This window comes from Rhinopithecus roxellana, chromosome 10 (genome assembly GCF_007565055.1).
Source record: "Rhinopithecus roxellana isolate Shanxi Qingling chromosome 10, ASM756505v1, whole genome shotgun sequence".
In the NCBI taxonomy this organism is placed as follows: domain Eukaryota; kingdom Metazoa; phylum Chordata; class Mammalia; order Primates; family Cercopithecidae; genus Rhinopithecus; species Rhinopithecus roxellana.
In genome coordinates this window covers 42,407,273-42,426,919 of record NC_044558.1, presented here as the reverse complement: position 1 = coordinate 42,426,919, position 19,647 = coordinate 42,407,273, and the positions used below count along the sequence as shown (strand labels likewise).

Sequence of the window (19,647 nt, the reverse complement as noted above, 5' to 3'; positions counted from 1 at the left end):
CCCAGTTCCACATACATGCTATGGAGGCCCACAGTGGCCAGGCACAGCAGTGAACAGCAAAGCCCTGCCCTCGTGGAGCTTACATTCAAGCTGGAGGAGACTGGCAATAAACAAATAAACCAGGAAAGTTTATTGTCAGCTGGTGGTAAGTATTGTGGAGATGAAAGCCCAGCAAGGAGTGAAGGGGGTAAGCAAGGGTGAGGGAGGGGGGTACTACTCCCTTATCAAAAGATCTTTCCTGAGGTTCTCTCTCTTAGCCTTCATCTATTTCCTTCCTAATGCCCATCACAATGTGTAACTTTCTATTGTATGGGTTTGTTTTTAACCTGTCATTCCCACTAGTATGTAAAGTCCATGCAGGTAGGAACCGCTGCTGCCTTCTTTTCCAAGTTTCCCAGCACTTATGGCTGGACTAGTAGGTCCTTGATAAATTTGTTGGATGAATGGAGGAAGGCAGGTAGGAAGGAATTGAGGGAGGGAGGGAAAAAGGGAGATGGGGTGGGGAGGGAGAAGCTGAGAACTACAGGGAAAAGCAAAGAAATCAGAGAGCCAAGAAAAAGATGAGGTGAGAGGGAAGATGGTCTTGGTAGACATGGCCCTCAGAAGGTGGTGTGTGCAGGAGCACGCATGTGTGTGTGTGTATATACGCATGTGTGCACGTGTGCATGTGTGTTGATGAAACGGTAGGAAATGCAAGCAGAGGATGCCCTAGGTCCATTTAAAGAGTTTGAAATAGAATAAACAGCAACTGAAGAATTGTCTCACTCCCCTAAAAGGAGGAAACATGCTCTGATTAAATATGCTATCCAAGGTTGCACAACCTGAGTGGGTGAGAACCAGGAAAGTTTGCCCTCCACAAACTGGAGCTGAAATATTGTCCTTAGAAGGGAGTGAGAACAGGGGCAAGCATTGGCCTGGGTACTCAGCGCTGCTGCCTCTGGAAGGTCCAAGTTCTTCAGGAGATTTTAGTGGATGAGAAGGAAGTAGCCTTGGTGAAGGTAAGTGAAATGAGCATTTCATGAATTGCTGGTGCCAATAGAAATTGATAACACTTTGAGAAGGCAGTTAGGCACCAAGCATTAGGAACTCCAAATGCTGAGTGACTCTGAAATTTTACTTTAGGTATTCTAAGGGAAAACTTCAAAACATGAAAAATCTTTATGCCCAAAGATATCCAGATACTTATAGCAAAATTATTCATAATTTGCAAGAAGCTAAACCACCTAAAATGTCTAAAAGTCCAACAATAGAAGATTAGTAAGCAAGAGTATATCTACTTGATGGAATAGTATGCAGTTATTAAAAATGAAGTATATAAGATTGGGTAAAAGTGAAAATACTTCACACAATGCTAAGTAGAAAGAATTAAGATTAGTATTTTTACATGATATTGAGAGGTGGTAACGTGCTAGCAGCCCTCGCTCCCGGCACCTCCTCAGCCTCAGTGACCACTCTGGCAGCACTTGAGGAGCCCTTCAACCCACCATGGCACTGTGGGAGCCCCTCTCTGGGATGGCCGAGGCCAGAGCCGCCTCCCTTTGCTTGCTGGGAGGTATGGAGGGAGAGGCGTGGGTGGGAACTGGGTCAGCACGCGAGTTCCGGCAGGCGTGGGTGCAGGCTCCGTGGGCCCCACACTCCGAGCGGCCAGACGAGGTCACCGGCCCAGGGCAGTGAGGGGCTTAACATCCGGGCCAGCAACTGCAGAGCTTGTGCCAGCTCCCCACGACTGCCCACGCTGCACTCAAATTCTTGTGGGGCCTCAGCTGCCTCCTGGCGGAGCAGGGCTCAGGACCTGCAGCCCGCCATGCCCAAGCCCTCCCCTCTGCCGTGGGCTCCCGTGCCACCCAAGCCTCCCGGATGGGTGCTGCCCCTTGCTCCATGACGCCCAGTCTATGGACCGCCCAAGGGCTGAGGAGTGCAGGCACAGCTCCAGACTGGTGGGCAGCTCCACCTGCAGCCGTGGTGCAGGATCCACTGGGTGAGGCCAACTGGGCTCCTGAGTCTGGTGGGGACTTGGGGAGCTTTTATGTCTAGCTAAGGGATAGTAAATACACCAATCAGCACTCTGTGTCTAGCTCAGGGTTTGTAAGTACTCTGTGTCTAGCTCAAGGTTTGTAAATACACCAACTGGTACTTTGTATCTAGCTAACCTAGTGGGCACTTGGAGAACTCTTCTGTCTAGCTAGAGGATTGTAAATGTACCAATCAGCACCCTGTCAAAATGGTCCAATCAGCTCTCTGTAAAGTGGACCAATCAGCTCTCTGTAAAATGAACCAATCAGCATGATGTGGCTGGGTCCAGATAAGGGAATAAAAGCAGGCTGCCTGAGCTACCCTGCTTGGGTCCGCTTCCCTGCTGTGGAAGCTTTATTCTTTTGCTCTTTATGATAAATCTTGCTGCTGCTAGCTCTTTGGGTGCATGCTGCCTTTAAGAGCTGTAACACTCATCTCGAAGGTCTGCAGCTTCACTCCTGAAGCCATCTAGACCACGAACCCACCTGGAAGAATGAACAACTCCAGATGCGCTGCCTTTTAGAGCTGTAACACTCACCACTAAGGTCTGCAGCTTCACTCCTGACAGCGAGACCACAAACCCACCAGAAGGAAGAAGCTCCAGACATATCTGAACGTCTGAAGGAACAAACTCGGACACACCATCTTTAAGAACTGTTAACACTCACCGCGAGGGTCCGCGGCTTCATTCTTTGTCAGCGAGACCAAGAACCCACCAATTCCGGATACAATATGATCTATAACATTAAATGTGCACAATTATTATATCTATGTAAAATAGAAAACACAGTGTAGACTGGACGCGGTGCCTCATGCCTGTAATTCCGGCACTTTGGGAGGCTGAGGCAGCTGGATCGCCTGAGGTCAGGGATTCCAAGACCAGCCTGGCCAACATGGTGAAACCTGGTGTGTACTAAAAGTAGAAAAATTAGCCAGGTGTGGTGGCATGTGCCTGTAATCCGAGCTACGCGGGAGGCTGAGGCAGGAGAATCGCTTACCCCTGGAGGCAGAGGTTGCAATGAGCCGACATCACACCACTGCACTCCAGCCTGGGCGACAGAGTGAGACTCTGTCTCAAAATAAACAACCACGAAGTAATTAAAGCAAAGATTAAGAGGAAATGTTTCTAGCACACCATAAAAATATACCATTTTTGTCAATTACAAATTTTAATAAAGAAAATATTTTTAAAATGTAAATAATGGTCAATCTAAATTCTCTTTGACTACTGTTTATTGAGCTGTGTGCCATGAGCCAGGGGATGGGCTAAGCACTGAGGTTAGAAAACTGCCCTTACAAAGAAGCACTAAAATACTGCATGATCAGCTACATGACGAGAGAAATGTATGGGTTTTTGAAGCACACAAGAGGACCTCCAAACTCAGATTTGGTAGAGAAAAGGGGAAGGACAGTCAGGAAAATTTTTTAGGGGAAATGTTATCTAAATGCGGAATCAAAGAGAAAATGTACAAAAAAAACAGATAAACACGGACAAGGAAACAGACTAAAAGAATAGAGCCAAGAAAGGTGGAGAGGGTTCCAAGCAGAGTGAACCTGAGAAGGTGCAGCTTGTTTGAAGAATTGAAGGAAATTCCATCTGGCACAAGCGTAATATGATAGGGGCTCAGAGGGCTAGGAAGCTGAAGACACAAGCAGAGCCAATCCTGTGGAGCAGTTTGGACACTAAAGGCAACAGGAAGCCTTTGAAGTGTTTTCAGATCTGTGTTTTAAAAAGATCTCTTCCTGGCGCTGTGACTGGACTGGATGCAAGACTGAAGAGAATGGTGCAGGTTTAAAAGCTATCTGATAAACCGGGAGAAAGAGAAGGGTGGATTTGTGTTTGGGTAAAGGGACTGTGGGTAATTTTTCTACCTTCGTATTTTCTAGCGTTTCCAAACTTTGTTTAATGAGCATGTGTTATTTTCATAATAGGGAAAAAAATAGCATGGTTTAAGGAAGATGAGCCTGATAGTGTTCTGCCTGAAAGTCCCTCAGAGCCTTTGGGACTTGCTAAGCCAGGGGCCTCTGTGTTTGTATAAGAACTCACACCCACATGCTGACCCATAATGTCCCAGATTCTGCCCACAGTCTACACTAAGAGGGTGTAATTTTCCATACGCCAGGGACTCAAGTAAAAGCAGAAGTTGGCAGATGTAACAGCAACTGAACGGGAAGAGAGAAGAGAGATGGCCTCTAACTCATACGTAAAATCCAATCGTTCGTTCATTCATTTATCTATTCACAAATATTAAGCACCCACTGTGTACCAGGCACTGTTATAGGCGCTGCAGATACAGAAGTAAACAAAATGACAAAGTCCCAGTTACACATTCTAGGAAATGAGATAGACCATCTATGAATAAAAATTCAGCTAACTGTACTCCCTCCCTCATTTGCAGAGGTAGAGCCGCATGCCATACTGCTATTTACTGACAAGAGTGGTTTAGGAAACTTTAAGAAGTAATTAGAGGTTTGATGACTCATAGCCATACTAAATGTGGCACCTGTAAACAGAGACCTATGCGTGCCATGGTGTTTGTGACTGGATTGACTGAGTTGGGTAACACTGTTTCTAGAACAGGGCTTTCAGTATCGATTTCGTATGTACCTATGTACAGTTACAAATGTAACGCAAACTTCGCCTGATCTGGCCAGCCAGTGAGTACAAATGAGCTTACACTAAAATAACGGCACACATTTTAGTACTGTGTTCTGCCAACCATATAAATGGAGACCTTTGCAATCTTTTCTCCCATGCTTATATTTGGGAGCATCCAAAGGCATCTCGTGTGTTCACAAATGCTTCTTATTTATGTTCTGGCAACCTGGCTACAGACATAGCGATTTGGAGCAGCTTCTCAGCCCCCTTCATAGGCATTCTGTTTTCTTGCCCAAGAAGCAGTTTAAGAAATCCCCCAGACTACAACTCTGGGGACAGAAAAACTCTCTTCCGTGGAGAAAGTATCCCTTTCCCTTAACAGTGTGGAAAGACCAAGCTGAGCCAGTTCAGGTCAAGTGTTAGGACTCTGTAAGCACTAGCTCTAGCAGCAACTAACAATGTCTGGGTTTACCCTGAGCAACGTTGCTTATGAATCTTTGTCTCAGGGAGTTCCTCGTAAAAATCAGCACCTCCGCTTCCGCCTGCAGACCCCTCTCTACTGAGCACAAACCTAGTCCACAGGCTGGTCTAGGGAGCAGCCTCATGGTGCCTTCCCCACATTCTCAGCTCCAAGACCCAGGCACAAATTTCCCCTGGGGCAGAGCCACTCAGCTTGGGCCCTCTGGGGTCACCAGACAGGCCTGGGCATGGCTAAATCTCAATTAAGGGCAAACAAGATGGAGAAAGATCAGTTTTAAAAAGATCAGGCAAGGTTTAGGAGACTATGAGGGCAGAAAAATCCATCTCATACCACTGAGAAAGGAGGAATTTACAGACAAGAGAGCAGACTGAAAACAGTATTAAGCCACTCAGGACACGGTGAATCAGAATGCAAATGGACCAACCCAAATAGGTACCCCCTCCCCATGCTGCTGGGTCTACTCTGTCTCACACATAACCCTCTGTCTTAGAACTACTATAGAGGACAGAAGGCCTCAGAGAACCAGGAATGGAAGACAGAAGAGAGATTGCCAGGAACCATTTCTAAATTTTAATTCTGTAAGTTATAATCCAAGTTTTCTTTGATAGCAAGGTTTCCTCTGGAGAGACAGGTTAAGGACCCTTTCAGATGACACCTTCTGTCCCTTTCTCAGCACTAGAAGGTCAGTTCAGGAACCTACTGTTAGTTCCCATGCCCTTGATTGAAGTTAGCAATTTACAGAAATAGACTTGAATCCCCCATCAAGCTGGAGATCCTGGAGAGAATGCCCAGAGACAGAATGGGCCATCTCCAAGGCCAACTCAAATGCTGCCTGCTCCATGAAGCCCATCTGGAGCTCTCGCTTTCAGACCCATACTCCTTCATCTTTTTCTCCTTCTTATAAAGCTCCAGGAGACGTTGTTTTTGGCTCCCTTCACCCTGTGGTGTAGTGATTAACCTCTCCTGTGGCAGATGGCAGACCTCATTGCAGCATCCCTGCAGCCCTATGCAAAGCCTCCCTCCTGTAACAGACACTTGGTAGGCAATTATCGAGTCAAGTATGGTCCCAGAGAACTAATTTTGAAGACGGCTCCCGCAAAAGTGGTGAGGGATTTTCTGGCACTGTCTTTTCTGAAGTCCCTGCTAGCACATATTATTGTAATTGTCAGGATGTTTTCCAAAAGGGATAATGGCCTTTCCAGAACTGATACCCAGCCAGTTCAAATCTCTGCTGCATAAAGGCCTACACCTGTTCTGATTAGCCAGGGCCTTCTCCTTGGTCACTCTCGCACACTCCTATGGTCTAGGTTCTCTGGACTCCCCATTGCCTTTGCATACTCTCTTCCTTCCTCCCCCATTAGGCAGTCCATATGTATCCTTTGAAGTGCAGCTTAACAGTGGCCTCCTGTGTGGAATCCCTCTGGCCTCTCCTCCCAGCAGAGTGAACACTCTTTCCTCTATGTTCCCCAGCACACTGCACACTCCCATACAGCTCTTCTATGCTGAGATTGTTTTTTGTTCCCAGCCCCCCAACTTATGTGAGCTTACGTTTCACTTGTCTTGGCAGATCCAGCAAAACACATTGCCTGGCAGAAGTAGGAACTCAACAAATGTTTCTTGAATGAATGAATGAATGAATGGGCATGACTCTTGCAAATGTTTTCTAAAAAAGATGGCAAGGAAATCCCCTGAGACTCTCAAAATTAACATTCCTATTAGTTTGTTATATACAGATTCATATCTTGCTTTTTAAATTTAAAAATAAGAAGGGCTAGGATTGAGGCCTTGCTAGGTGCTGAGTGTTTTACAACCATTGTCTTGTTAGAATCCAAACAACCACCCAAGGCAGAGATAATTTTTCTTTGTTTTACAGTTGAATGAACAGAAACTGAGAAAGGTTAAGAAATGTGTCCAGATGCACATAGTTGGTAAGTGGGAGTACGTTTGGCTTGAAAGCCTGTGCTCTCGACTGTCTCACTTTCCATCTAACACACGTTACAGTCAGGACATTTTCCTATGTCATTAAGCTATTTTTAATGCCTTCATTATATAAAAGAGAAGCTTCTACACCTGACTGACTGTAGTACCTTATTACTCAAAGTGCTGTGCGCTCACTAGGTGCGCTAACACCACTTGGGAGCTTGTTAGAAATGCAGGATCTCAGGTTCCATCCCAGATGTACTTAATCTGAGTCTGCATTTTAGCAAGATCCTTAGTGACATGTAAGTACATTGAAGTCTGAGAAGCACTGGTTTCTGTCAGGAATCAGCAGACCACAGCGCACGGGCCACTCCAGTCACACTCCCCCCGCCCTGCCCCCGCACTCCGTTTTTGTATTGCCCTGAAGCTAAGAATGGTTTTTACCACTTGGATGGTTGATAATTTTTCAGAAAAGGAATACTATTTTGTAACATGTGGAAATTATGTGAAATTCACATTTCAACGTCCATAAATGAAGTTTTATTGAAACAAATTCATTTATTCACATACTGTCTATGGTTTCTTTTGTGCTGCAACAGCAGACTTGAGTAGTTATGATGGACTGTGTGGCCCACAAAGATATTTACTATCTGGTTCTTTACGGGAAAAGTTGGCCAACCCCTTTCTAACTCTATCCCTCGTCTGTCACCCACAGCTCTATGGTTCCGAATGCAAGTGGAGAAAAGGGCAGCCGGCATGTGGGAAGACTGAAAGGCAAAGATCATCCCAGTGAGACCCAGATTTCAGCTGAGGTCTGGGGGCTGAGAGAGTCTACCATGGAGTAGAAGTCCAGAAGGTAGAAGAAATGGGGGTGAACATGAAGTGTGGTAAGGCAGGGGTGAGGAGGCAAAACAATGAAAACATGAGGGTACAGGAGAGTGTGGATGACTTTGTAGGCAGCTCCTCAAACGTAAGCGTGGAAGTCTGGCCAAGGCCAAAGATGAAAGATCGGTGCAGGTTTTAGACTCAGTTTTTACCCACAAAGCATCAATTTTCTTAAGGCTGCTGCAGGTTGAAGGGTTGGGTGGTAGTTGAAATTGACAGACTTTTCCTAAGGTCTCCAAGCTGTGAGGGGGAAAAGTATTCTCATTCTGAAGAGGAAATGCTAAACTTGATGTGTACAAGGACGAAATTAACTAGCTCTCTATCCTGAAATGGAAGCTGTAACTGCCTGCATAAGGAGCTTGTTACATATGCCAACTCCCAATCCCACCCTGAGACAGTCTGATTCAGTGGGAATTTGTATTTTAACAAACATGCTACATAATTCTGATCCTTTGAGAAATACTGCCTCTGTGAATGAGAAAACTCAAGCTTCTGGAAGGAGTTAGCTGCAGCTTGAGAAGGTGATGCTTCTAAAGGCAATCGTTTATATGGGTGAAGGTTTTCTGTTTTCTGGAGCTGTGTAGGACTTCAGGAACAGGCAGTGGCATTAGAAAGGAATTTATAGGCTGTATCTGCTAATAAGCTTGGGGGCAAGCAGAATGCTGCAGGCATCTGAGAAACCCACAGAAAGGCATTAGCTAAGAGAGGGTGTCCGAGGAGCTTAGGACTGACACCAAGGGTCCTAATCCAAAGAATGCCATCAAGTAAGATGTGGAGCACACGATGGCCAAAGAACAGAAATACCTGCTTCTCCCTAATGATGTGAAGATCTCAAGTGATACTTAACATATTAGGGTGCTCAGAGTTCAGGGTCACCCTAGGCAGGTGGCAGATCTCATATGTACTTGCAGTTGTCTCAATTTTGTTACATTTCATCCCTACTCCCACCATTCCCTCGGTTTATAGGACTGCGTATATATAATTTCCCTCAGGTGCTAGATGGGGGTTCGGTACCAAGTAAATTATGACATGGGCCCCCAAGGAATCTCTGACACAGGATAGACACACAATGACAACTTATTTTTCACAGGTTACAAAAATAAAAATATCAGGTGGCATGAATACAAGGCATTATCTCATGAATTAATAATTTAGTTTCCTAAAAAAATGGCTAGGCGGAAGAAGGACAGGATGAGAAATTAGTGCTTGTTTTAATCTGCTTTGGAGCTGCCATGGAAAACCAGTTGTCTTCTCCGTTTTTCTGTGTTTCCTGTTTGTTTAAGGAAATCATGCTGGAAGCAACCAGATTTGAGACGCAGCATGAAACATCTGTCCTGTTTTGGCTTCTCATTGAGATGTTCGTTCAGCTTTTGCATACAGCACCTTGCTGCCTTGAGACAAAATTTAAAAAACAAAGAACAAAAAAACATTGCCAGACTTTTTAAGCTATTATGCAGGGTTGCTATTAGGAACTCACTGCACTTAGACTCTCCAGCCCACCCAGGAATATAGGTCTGACCCTTAAGGATAGTAAATCAGGGAGTGAAATCCAAGAAAGGCTGACACTCCCTGTGCAGTTATTTTTCAACCCAGAGGCTGCTTCTGCATATGATATCACTTACGTAACTTTCCTTTCCAAAGACCCCTCTGGTGCCCCAATCTAGCCTCCACACCCATCCCTCCCCATATCATCAGCACAACGACATTTTTGCTGCTCCACCCAGCTGCAAATTTGCCAACAGTTTAAGGATGTGGACATTGAGTAAACAAAGACACAAATTGAAGTTGGCTTTTGTGCAACTAGCTTTCAGGAGTTGCAGTTCTGTTCTTTCAGGTTTAAAGTTTCAGTGCAACAGGATAAGAAGTCTGCCCAAACAATATTGCAAAGCTGCTTAGGAATCTCCATCACTAAAAATAGTAGTATGTTACTTTGGAATAAAAGATTTTTAATTTATAGTGTAGCTCCCATGTAAGGATATGAATATTAATCTAGAACAACCTTGCTAGTTTCCATATGCCAGACTTAAAAATAAATTTATGACTAAAACCTTTTTTAAGAATTCCAACAATACTGAGTGACCATCAATTCTTTAGAAAATGGGAACTAACTAATGGAAATTTTCTTCAAAGAATCTGACCTATTAAACATGATATTCAATATTCATCTATTTTAAAAACTTCAAATGTCAATGAAAAAAATAAAGCTGTCAAATGCTAGGAGCATTTTATTAAGAAAGCAGCTTCAAACACTGATAAGAGTTTTATAAAGTTAGGAACTCTCAAGTTGTACCTGCTAGTGAAAAAGTTACTAATATTGTCTTTATTATAATCAAAATGCCAAAAGAGCAGGAAAACAGCAGTATGGTGCCCTGAATTGAAGTCCCTCTTTTTCCTAGTTTCTACTAGCCCAGCCCTTTTGTAAATAAAACCTTTATATAACTAAAGCAGCACTGACTTCAATGGGAAGTTATGATATTAGTACTACAGTGAAATGGATTGCCACAAACAGAATAAGAGAGGAATAGATTGGATAATCAACGCGTATAGCAACTCAAAAGGATTGTTTTAGTGATTTATTTTAATCTTCTCTACTACTAAGTATTTCAGATAGGGATGCTTTTGGCTGCAAGTAACAGAATATCCAACTAACAGTGGCATTAAAAAAAGGGGTTCTGATTTTCTATTGCTACAATATATAACAAACCAAAATTTAGTGGCTTAAAATAACATTTATTCTGCTCCTAGTCTGCAATTTGGGAAGGGCTTGGTGGGTGGCAGCTTGTCTGCTCCACTTGGCACCAGCTAGGGTACCTGAAGACTGGGGCCAGAGTCATCTGAACGCTGCTTCACTCTCATGTTTGACAGTTCTTGCTGAGAAGACTCAGAAAGCTGGAGGCTAGTACAGCTGGGGCTCCTCAGGCATCTCGATTTCTATGTGTTCTCGCACATGAGTTCTTCAGCATGGCAGCTTCAGTGTAGACTGACTTCTAACATGTCAGCTCAATGCTCCCAAGGCACATGTCAGAAGAAGAAAAAGGCAGAAACCGCATTACCTTGTGAACCTACCATGGAGAGTCATGCAGTGTCACATCTACTGATTCTATTGGTTGGAATCAAGTCAGTAAGGCTGGCCTATATTCAAGGGAGGGTGAATTAGACTTTGCTGGGAGGAGTGTCAAAGAATTTGTGGCCTTGTATTAACCTACCACAAAGGGATTTATTTTTCATGTACTGATGTCTAAAGGGAAGCAGTCCTGTATAATATGGGGTTCCATGATCTAATAAAAACCAAGGGTTCATCTGTTCATCTATAATTCTGCTCTGCCATTTTTAGATTGGCATATTGTCTCAAAGTTGCAAGCTGACTGCTATAGATCCAGACATTGTAGCTATGTTCAAGACCAAGAGGGGTGGAAGGAATAGCGCCTGCAGTTCTGGCCTCTTTTATTGGGAAATCAAATGTAGTTCCCAAAACCCACCTCACCAGAATTCTGCTTATGCCACATTGGCCAGAACTGTTACAAGGCCATCCTTGCTTCAGGGGGGGTTAGAGCAGTGAATATTCAGTTTCCGCTTTCTCTATTATAGAGGTCAGAGAGGATGAAGAGAGCCAGAAATGGGCATTGGGTCAATCAAGCAAGCCATGCTTCTGCCCTGCAAAGCCTCCGTATCATACCCAAAAAATCACAAGTAAGTAAGTAAGAGCTTCAAATAACTTTTCTCCCTCAGCCAAGGTTAACTATAAAATGACCCAAATATGCTTAACAGACCAAAAAAAAAAAAAAGTATTGGCTAATGAATGGAACTATTTACAACTCTATTTTTGCAAATAGAATCAAAAGCTAGATATTGAATTAAGTGAATTGTTTCTACAGTTTAAACAGGAAGCAGAATTGGTTTCCCACAGAGCCATTTGCCTGACAAGATAGGAGGGACAAGGAAGGGGAGAGACCACTGACTTGTGATAAAATGAGAAAGCTGCCTGCAGATTACCTTGGCTTCAGAGGCCTGGGGCCTAAAAATAATTTGGGGGCAGGGCAAAGAGGAACTCTTAACTTGTAAACCTAACCCACATTCTATATCTTATTTTAGAGAACATTCCTTCTTTTAAGCTTCTGTTACTCACTAGTGAATGGAAACAGGAAAAACATTGTGAGTTGATGGATTTTATCTAACCCATCTGCAACGATTATTCAAATGTAAGCTTTAAAGTTTCACAACATTCAGCTAAAGAAGAATCAAAACTCTTTTCTTTGCTCCCTGTAAGCACACACTCCCCGCCCTGCCAATTCGCCAGTCTACTGTCTCATGCTATGGTCTCATACAAGGATAAAAGAAATCACATTGCAGCAGATATTTTTCTAGACCCTTCATACAAGCCTTGGCATATGACCCCAACAATAGCTAAAATGAAAAATGAGACAACTGGATTTACTGACTGATAATGTCTAGAACTCTCTCCCAGGTAATTTAACTAGATGTGCATGAAAATGTGTGCTTAAGAGAGGACGCTGAATGTGAAGAAAGAATGCAACCACAGTGAGAACTCCGGTACAATCCCAGGCTACAGCTTCCAATGTCTGGTTCATCCTCAGACAAAAAGAAATGAGGAAAGGAAATATTTTTCTTTAAATTGAAAGAACTCTGACATAAGGAAATTAAATAATTGATCCAAAGTGATGTTGCTCCTATTAAACAGAAAAAAAAGCACCAAGGCATTTATTTGCAAGCACTCCCTTTAACAGTTTAATTTAGAATAGAAAGTAATGCAGGTCTTTATTCTAAACAATGGCTAACTTTACCTAACGCGAAATAGACTCTTCTTAAACAAAACTCATAAAACATATACTATGGGAGTTACCCATCCTTTTCTGAATTATTTATAAGCTAATGCTCTGCTTTCAATGTTTCTATCAGCTGCAAAATTTAATTAAGAAGCAAAGAATGGGCTTATGGAGATCATGACCCTACATATTTCTTACTCATATTTCAAATTATAATCATGTCATGATGAAGTTTGATCCTCGTGGAGTGTAACGAAATAATGTATTTGAACTTTTTATTATTACCTGTTTAGAGACCTACTATAAGACACTTCAGATACTCCCAAACCACATAGCAAAATTCCTAAGTGCAGTAATTATCATAAATGTATTCTGTAACTCTCAAAAGCAACTGCCAACAGTTCTAGGCCCAGGATAAGTGTTCAATTCATACTCATTAAATTTCATTGAGCATTCAACATCTTTCACAAACTCATATATAATCTTTGGGTATGAAAATATTTTTGAGATTGGATATTCCCCACACTCATTTCCAACTGGAAATTTCCACTGGGTTTTGAATGAAAAGATTTATTAGATCTACTCAATTAGGTGACAAGATTAATAGTCCCCATTAAACACTAATTTGCTTTTTATTCTGCAAAGACTAACACAGATGTAAAACAAGGGTTGGCCACTCCCAGAACATATGTCTAAGACAACAAGCAAGCTGAGAGTAATTTGGTACATGAGCTGGTTGTCCCTTCCATGCCACCTTTCCATGGACAGTTTTGCTGGAAATGAGATTTAACAGCAAAGGTTTCTCTTCGTTACACCATGCCCAACTTCCTCGGTGCTAGTAGTTTTGGATGTGACAGGAACACACACACACACACACACACACACTGAGTTTAGATCAAGAAGCATCTACTGAGTGCCCATTCCCAAGTGTCATGCTGGACTTATAGGCACAGGTGGAGCCTCAGGAGTCAAGCTCTCTAAATTCACACCACAGTTTATCTCTCAGTAGCTGGATAGCCTTAGGCAAGTTCCTCAGCCTTTCTAAGCTCTGGCTGCTTTATCTGCAAAATAAGGATACTAATAATACCTACTTCATGGGAGTTTGTGACTATCAAATAAGATAATTCGTATATGGTTGCCTGGCATCTAGTATGTGCAATAACTAGCTATAATCACCACCATCATCATTGCAGCATACTCTCACAGTCTTTATCCCCAGGTAAACTAGGGTAAAAAGACACATACACAGATTATGCCCATTTTTTGTGAGATAGTAAGTGGACTTCAGAAAAGAGGCACTTAGCTCAATGTGGAATCCAAGGAAGGTCTTTGAGCTGAAAGTCAAAAGGTGAATAGAGTTAACCAGATAAAGAGAATTATTTTGGCCAGGCGTGGTGGCTCACACCTGTAATCTCAGCAATTTGGGAGGCTGAGGAGGATGGATCACTTGAGGTCAGGAGTTCAGGACCAGCCCAGCCAACATGGTGAAACTCCATCTCTACTAAAAATACAAAAATTAGCTAGGCATGATGGCCCACACCTGTAATCCCAGCTACTCAGGAGGGTAAGGCAGAATTGCTTGAACCTGGGAGGGGAAGGTTGTAGTGAGCCGAGAACGTGCCATTGCACTCCAGCCTGAGTGACAGAGTGAGACTCCGTCTCAAAAAAAAAAAAAAAAAAAAAAAAAAAAAGTATTTCAGGGGAAAGAGCTTAAGCAAAATCATTAGGAGCATGTTGTGTACAGGAACTGGTTGTGGTTTCAAGACGGAGAGGAATAGAAGATTGAGGCTCATGAGGAAGATAAGGACTAGGTCACAAGAGGTTTCATAGGTCGTGTTGAGGTGACTGAATTTCCTCCTTATAGACCAAATTTCCTAAGACAGTTTATAGAAATTTCTAGTGTTCGCAGAGGCATTTCATGAAACCTTCCTTGGTATTCCTCAACATAATAGCTTCACTGTGACTTCTGTTTGGAAACATCCTAAATTTCACTCCTTTAGTAATTCACAGTGCATGCGTTAGCATGTTGAAGGCTCTGAGAAGTCTTACAATAAAGGAACCTCTTTGTCTCAATTTAGCTCAATATTTTTAAAATAGATTGTACTTCAGGACACCATTTTTACAGAATGCTGAAAGATATTTTGCCAGATTTTAACAAGAGTAATGAATTGAGCAGTTTAGCCTCATAAAATTGCTCTAGCTACAGAGATGGAGTTTAAAGGAGCACACTTGGAGAGTAGATGTGAAATGATGGTGAGACAGGACAGAGAAGACAGAGCAGATTCAAAAAATATTCAGGAGGTAAAATCTGTAAGTTTTACTGGTAACAGTGGAGTGAAGGAGACAGAACTGTCTAGAATAATACTTAGCATTCTGGCTTGAGTGAAAATAGTAATGCCACTTACTTCAAAAGTAATACAGAAAAGCATGATGTTGGGAAAGGAATGAGGGATGGGTAAGGTAAAAAACTCAGTTTGAAACATGATTAGTTTGAGAGACCCATGAGTCTTCCAAGTGGAATTATAGGTAGCAATGAGTCACTAAACCATTCTTCAGTCCAAATCTAAACAAGGTCATCTGACAAGTAGTTCCTTTCTCTTCCTTAGAAGTCAAAATTTTTAGGTTAAGGTTCCATAATGCATTGTGTTCATTAGTAAATTAGCAGCAAATTTACTAATAATAAGATTATTATTTAATCATTAAAACACTCAGGCTTTTCTTAATGCATTCCCAAATTAAAATATGCAAATGTACATGTGTAGACAGGTGAATCTTGCATTACTCAAGATAAATTACTTAAATTCTCACTTAAAAAGTAAATCTTCAGTAGAGCTACTACCATTATCCAAATGTCACAAATATACTTAAATAGGTTAATTGTTAATGTATATTGTAGTGAATCAGTTAACAAAACTAATTTTTATCTTTTTTTCTATCTCTAAGCTTCTTAAAAGCAAAAGATACATCTTCATCTTTCTGCCCTGAGGGTTCCAAGCAATTTAAAACACATGGAAGGTGTACATTAAAATTTTGTTGAATTAATAAAATTAATTAAAGCAAGTCACAGTAATAAATACAAAATTGACAAGTTTTCAACTCTAATCTGTCACTAATTGATCTCATCTGCCCTTTTTGCTTTAAATATAATCTACATGCTAATGATTTCCAAACTGTTATCAGCTCTGCTCTCCCTTTGAACTGTTATCAGCTCTGCTCTTTCTTTCAACTTTGAAAGTTGAACTTTCAACTTGAGGCTTATAATTTCAACCTTACTTGACTTTTCCATGTGAATGCTTACCAGAGACCTTCAACTTAATGTGTCCCTGGTGGTATTACTGGTTGCCTACCTTCAGAGTATACTTTCACCCTTTACTTCTTATAAAAATGCCTCCAGTTTTGTTCAGTGAGCCACTGTGACCAGCTAAAAAGCTCAGCCTCCCTTGCAGCTAGAATTGGACACATGATATAGTTTTGGTACATAAAATGGAGGTCTGGGGGATGGATTTCTGAAAAAGCTTTTGCTTTCCTGACATAGGCACCACCCCTACTTCTTTCAGCTTTCCCCTTCTCCTGTCTTACATGCAGACCTTATGCCTAAAGCTCAGTCCCTCTCTTGTAAAGGTGAGAGTGAAAGACATGATAAGGATGCTCAAGGAGAAAAGAGAATGTGCCTGTGATCTCAGTGGCATTTGGGAGCTACCATACTAGCTGGGTCTGCCAATCTTTGACACGCTTTTTGTGTGGACAATAAATTAATTGATTAATCAAAGAGCTTGTTTGTTTAAGATATGGTTTGTCAGGATTTTGGTTCCTCTGCAGCTGAACACAACCACACATGACATAACATACAAAATAAACATCTTGATTTTCATCTTCAGAGAGCACCTGATGACCACCTCCCCAACCATCTCACAGACCTATTTCTTTCCCAATCATAAACATGTCAATTTCTACCATCACCATTCATTCAGAAGCTCAAGAAAATATAAATTTGGGTATGTCCTTGATGCCTCCTTTCTGTCTTTACCTCTAAACTATATATTCAAACCTATCTTCTTCTTTTTACTTCCACCACCTACCCATCCAATCCATCATCATAGCCTCTCAACTGCCCACTCTGCTGCAGTCTTGACCCCCTGCAATCATCCTCCACATAGCATTCAGAGCAGTCATTCGAAAATACCTATTAGGTCATGTCACTTTCAATTTTAAAACCTTCCAATTGCTTCCTATTTTACTCATAATAAAATCCAAGTGCCTAGCTGCAATGGGCTGAATGTGTCCCCCCAAAATTATATGTCAAAACTCCATTGTGATGGCATGTGAAATTGGGGACTTTGGGAGGTAAATAGGTCATGAGGGTATCATAAGAGTCTAGCCCTCATGATGGGATTAATGCCCTTCTAAGAAGAGACATAAGAGTGCTTGCTTCCTCTCTCTTTTTCTCTCTCTCCACCATGTTAAGGTACAGGAAAAAGAAGTCATCCATCTGCAAACTACGAAGAAAGTCCTCACCAGGAACCAAATCAGCTGCCACCTTGCTCTTGGACTTCCCAGGGTCTAGAACTATGAGAAATAAATTTTTTGCTGGGTGAAGTGGCTCATGCCTGTAATCCCAAAATTTTGGGAGGCCAAGGCAGGAGGATCACTTGAGCCCAGGAGTTCAAGACAAGCCTGGGCAACAAAGTGAGACTCTGTCTCTACAAAAGTCAAAAGCTTAGCCAGGCATGGTGACATGAGCCTGTGGTCCCAGCCTCACAGGAGGCTGAGACAGGAGGACTGCTTGAGCCTAAAAGGTAGAGGCTGCAATGAACTGTGTTCATAGCACTGCACTCTAGCCTGGGTGACAGAGTGAGACTTTCTCAAAAAATAATAATAATGGAAATTTTTAAAAAATAAATTGTTGTTGTTTAAACCACCTGGTCTATGTTATTTTTGTTATAGCAGCCCAAAAAGACTAACACACTAACTATGGCTTACAAAGTTATATGTGGTCTGATCTCATCTTGCACCATTTTGTCTTTTGCTCACTGCACTCAAGCCATACTACTTTCATTTCATTCCTCAAAGCCACCAAATGTAGTCTCACCTCAAGGCCTCTGTACTTGCTGTTCACTCTGCTTCAATTGCTTTTCCACCTGACTCTTCCTCATCATTCAGGTTTCGGCTCCAATGTCACTTCCCTAGAGAGACCTTCTCTGACCACCCCATCTCACCTGTGTTTCATGATCTCGACACCCTATGTTATTTCCTTCATATGCTCGTCTGTCTAAAATTATCTTGCTTATTTACTTGTTACTTTTTTTCTCCTCCTTCTAGATTAAAAGCTTCATGAGTATAGGGACTGTGTATATCTTATTCACCACTCCATCCCCATATCTAGAAGAATATTGGCACAAATTAGGCCCTTGATAAATATTGTTCTTAATAAATAGATGAATTTTTCTTAAAAAAAAAAAACCACACAGCTTTGGATGCTTAGAAATCTGCCAACATGTATGATTCTGGAAACATATAATTTTCTTGTCTAAAATCTCCAAGAGCAAAACAGAATTTTGGATTTAAATAAAAGCTTTTTCTAGCATATTTAATTCAGAAATCACAAAATGTACTTAATCCTATGCTTATCTTCTATCACAGGTAAGTATTTTTGCTTACCACATATACTCTTTAACCCAGTTATGGTGGCATAATAAAGGATTGGACCCTTGATACAAGTTGCCAAGTAACTTGTATCATGTTTTTACATAAAACAAACCATCGTGAGTTTGGAAGGGAGCCCAACAGACTCACAGTTCAAAGCTTCCAGATCCGTTTACATGTGGTGATGCTCAGAAAGGCTGTCTTTCAGGCTATTCCTCTGTACAACATAGAAGGCCAGGAACTTTCCCCAAACTCTTCAGTTACAATCCAGTGAAATTAAACTGTGTAGGAAAAACGTTGAAGGTAATCAATATAGCCCCTTTAAGGGACAAATGCTTTCAAACCACAAGGAGAAGGGTGTACATTTCTGGTCAGTTCTATTTCTAGATGGTTTATTCAGCAGTTTGAAGATTTGATGGAGTTGTGCCAGTATTTTCATTACTAAATTCTTACAGTTGGAAGGAAAGGGGAAAAGACATCATCTCATGCCACTACCCCTCCCAATGCTACTACACTGGGCAAGCAGAGCAAGTAAAAAGGCTCAGTGCCTAGGGCTCCCAAAGACACAGTCGTGTTGCATCGTGGCCATCCCACTACAAGCCTAGGACCTTGTGATCCCAGGTGCTGGGATAGACCTGGGCACATACAGAATACAAGGTCCTAGGCAGCAACAAGTCAGAAAGAAAGGAAGACTTTCTTCCGTAGGAGCCCTTCATCACCCCTGCTTTTCACCTTCCCAAAGTGTGGTCTGCAAAGTCCTGGAGACCCTTTCAGGGCATCTGTGAAATCAAAACTATTTTCATAATGATACTACAAAAATGATTTGCCTTTTTCACTGTGTGGACATTTACAATGATGGTACAAAAGTAATCCTGGGTCAAACTGCCAGCATCTTAGTACAAGTCAAAGCAGTGGCACCAAACAGCACCTAACAGTCATCACATTATTCACACCACACACTCACAATAGAAGAGGTGGGAGTGGGGAACAGACAAAGAAGGAAGCCAGTTTACTTAAGAATGTCCTTGATGAAGCATTAAAAATTGTTAACCTCGGCCGGGCGCGGTGGCTCAAGCCTGTAATCCCAGCACTTTGGGAGGCCGAGACGGGCGGATCACGAGGTCAGGAGATCGAGACCATCCTGGCTACTAACATGGTGAAACCCCGTCTCTACTAAAAATACAAAAAACTAGCCGGGCGACCTGGCGGGCGCCTGTAGTCCCAGCTACTCGGGAGGCTGAGGCAGGAGAATGGCGGGAACCCGGGAGGCGGAGCTTGCAGTGAGCTGAGATCCGGCCACTGCACTCCAGCCTGGGCGGCAG

At 42.3% G+C, this 19,647-nt stretch overlaps 2 long non-coding RNA genes across 6 annotated transcripts in view; one reads left to right on the top strand and one right to left on the bottom strand.

The window, feature by feature from the left end:
• The first annotated feature begins 890 nt into the window (after positions 1 to 890).
• LOC115899920 lies at positions 891 to 17,302 on the top strand. Of its 2 annotated transcripts, XR_004059521.1 has the most exons (4): positions 891 to 998; positions 7,729 to 7,869; positions 11,487 to 11,588; positions 17,148 to 17,302. It is a non-coding gene; the product is annotated as an uncharacterized LOC115899920 (long non-coding RNA). The 2 variants fall into 2 exon arrangements; XR_004059520.1 differs by lacking the exon at positions 17,148 to 17,302 and having other exon boundaries at positions 11,487 to 11,851.
• The window catches only part of LOC104658674, a 75,941-nt gene continuing 66,754 nt past the window's right edge, over positions 10,461 to 19,647 (bottom strand). For all 4 annotated transcript variants that reach the window (XR_004059519.1, XR_004059514.1, XR_004059516.1 and 1 more), the window contains 2 exons: positions 18,476 to 18,606; positions 10,461 to 10,904 (listed from right to left, as the gene is read on the bottom strand). This is a non-coding gene — a long non-coding RNA (uncharacterized LOC104658674). The remainder of the gene's footprint in view (positions 10,905 to 18,475; positions 18,607 to 19,647) is intronic.